The 2794-nt window shown below is 42.5% G+C and overlaps 1 pseudogene; it reads right to left on the bottom strand.

Annotated features, from left to right (window-relative positions):
- Window positions 1–397: 397 nt before the first annotated feature.
- LOC138741368 (general transcription factor II-I repeat domain-containing protein 2B-like) lies at window positions 398–1541 on the bottom strand (annotated as a pseudogene).
- Between the last annotated feature and the right edge of the window lie 1253 nt (window positions 1542–2794).

Raw genomic sequence — 2794 nt, forward strand, 5'->3', positions numbered from 1 at the left:
ACATCTAAGCCAGGGGTGGGCAATTAGTTTTCCCAAGGGGCCATATGAGAAACAGAACATATTGTGGAGGGCCGGACCAATAGGCTGAACTAAATTATGCTTAATATTAATTCTATCTCTTTATAAAAGCAGTAATTTGCATTGTTTTGACAAGATGCAACTGGTAAGAGTAAATGTGATGATTAAACAATGGAAAATAAGCTTAGGAAAAACATTATTTATTCAATCAAAATTACCCAAAACAATTGTAAACAAAATGTACATATTCAGAAATGTTTCATTTTTGAAAGACCAGCATTAAATCAGCTTTATACAAACTGGTATTACCATATTGTTTGTAGTCCAACCACCTCATTTGCTGTTTTTCAGTTCTTTTTTCTTGTTCAGTGAGAGAAATCTAGTCTCTGTTGGGCTTGAACAAGGGCATCAAAGTCAGGCTGAATATCTGAGGTGGATATGCGAAGGACAGCTGACTGATATCAGTGAGAGAGGATCTATACCTGGATTTGTTAAACTTCATTACTGAGAATGTTAGTTCACATATGTGGGTAGATCCAAAAAGAACCAACATCTTCTGAGCATGGCTCCTCATGTGCGGAAAGTTCTCCTCCTTGAGAGAAGAGTAAAAATCCAGCAGTGATACTGACTCTGCCAGTATCATACCACATCGCAGGTCAGTGAGTTCCAACTGAACATCACTGGGTGCATTATCCACACTGCAGGTAAAGGGAGAGGAAATCATGTGCATTTCACTTTCAACTGTTTTGAAGTCTTCAAATCGTCTTGAAAACTCAGCATGCAGTGCTCCTAACATGGATGAGTAGCTGCGGAGGTGATCAGCTGATGGTGGGACTTCTCTCAGGGTTTGCATGTGAGTGAGAGTGTTGCTCTCCAGTTGGCTTGAAAGAAACTGCAACTTGCTCATGAAAGCCTTCACCAGGCTGTACATTTCATGAACAAAAAGACCTCCTACGTTGCAGTTTGGTATTTAGTTCATTAATCGGTGCAGTCACATCAACAGCAAATGCAAGATCTGCCATCCAGTTCCCATCTGAGATCTCTGGTATGTCTTTGCCTTTCTTCTCACAAAACTCTTGAATCTCTGCTTTCAGGTCGCAGACTCTTCTCAGCATTTTGCCCAGACTGAGCCATCTTACAGTTGTGTGGTAGCCTATGTCACCATGTTCAATCTCATGCTCCTCCAGGAGTGCAACAAACTGTCTGTGATTTAATGCTCGTGCCCTGATGAAGATAACTGTTTTAGTTACAACCTCAATAACATGGTTAAGTTTTAGCACTGACTTACACAACACATTCTGGTGTATGATACAATGTAAAAATACCAATTTCAGTTCTGGGTTGATTTCAATCACTTTATCTTGCATCTGTTTCAAAAATCCAACGTTTTTACCCGTTAGATTTGGACAACCATCTGTGGTAACACTTGTCAGTCTGTTCCATTTCAGTCCCAGCTTGTCCAGGCATGCATTTACCTCCATGAACAAATCACTCACCGTCGTCATCCCTTTCATTGACCGCATTGCCGCCAGCTCCTCCAAAATCTTAAAGTCCTTTGTTGTCTCACGGACAAAGACGAGAAACTGGACTGTGTCGCGAACATCACAGGTCTCGTCCAAAGCCAAGGAGAAAAAATCAATATTGTCCACTTTATTTTGCAGCTGAAGCTCCAGATTTCCCGCAATGTCCTCAATATTTCTCGTCACGATTCATCTGGAGAGGGGCATGTTCTCGAATGCTTCTTTTTTCTCGGGGAATATTAGCACTGCAGAGTCCACCAAACACTCTTTGATGAACTCCCCCTCAGAGAATGACTTACAGTTTTTAGTGATTTTGTAGGATATCACAAAGCTGGTCTTGGCTGCTGCATCTCTGGATGTATGAAGCTTGGTAAAAAAGCCTTGTTGCTTTTGCAGCTGAGCAAGCAAAGCTTCAGATGTCCATGCCCATTCGGCATCAGTCAGGTTTTTGTATTTCTCCGCGTGCTTAGTCTCGTAATGGTCCTTAAACACGGCGATCTGCTCTCCACAAACTAAACACACGACTTTACCTCTGACTTCAGTAAATAAATAGTCCATGTTTTGTAAAAAAACTCTGCATTCTGCATCAATCTTTCTTTTTTATAGCATGAGCGGACATTTTTGTGGGCTAACACTCGTAAACTCGTAAAGATGTGCACACGCACGGATAGGCTACCTCTCTCTCCTCTCGCTCTCCGCTCACTTTCTCACTCATTCTTTCCAATCCAGCGCCCTCGCTCTCTCTCCTCTCTCTCACTCATTCTTTCCAATAGATTTTTCCCTTCCTCTTCTATCCCTCTGCATCTCTCATCCATCACTTTCACCCATAGTCACCCATAGTGCTATTCGGCCTAACCAATGGCGTGTCCGTGTTTCAGAGGAAGATGGTCGCATGGTGGATGACCACAAATTCAAGGCCACTTTTCCCTATTTGGATAATGAAACCAGAAGAAGTATGATTCCAACCTCAATAGATTCCTCACCATTGTTAAAGCCCTAAATTTGACATATAATCAGGAAAAGTGCATCTCCAACACTACTAAATTGGCGATATTAAGTTATGTGGTGGAGGAGGGTGTCATTGCCCTGGTCTCTGAGTGGATGTGCCCACTACTGGAACTCCAGGTGCTGCAGACCCTTAAGGTATTAAAGCGTTGTTTGGGATTTTTCTCATGCTATGCACAGTGGGTAGCCAATTACGCTGACAACGCCCAACCACTAGTAAAGACAGCCCCTCCCTCTGCAGAGGCCCAAAG

Source organism: Narcine bancroftii, chromosome 1, assembly GCF_036971445.1.
Source record: "Narcine bancroftii isolate sNarBan1 chromosome 1, sNarBan1.hap1, whole genome shotgun sequence".
NCBI classification, from domain to species: domain Eukaryota; kingdom Metazoa; phylum Chordata; class Chondrichthyes; order Torpediniformes; family Narcinidae; genus Narcine; species Narcine bancroftii.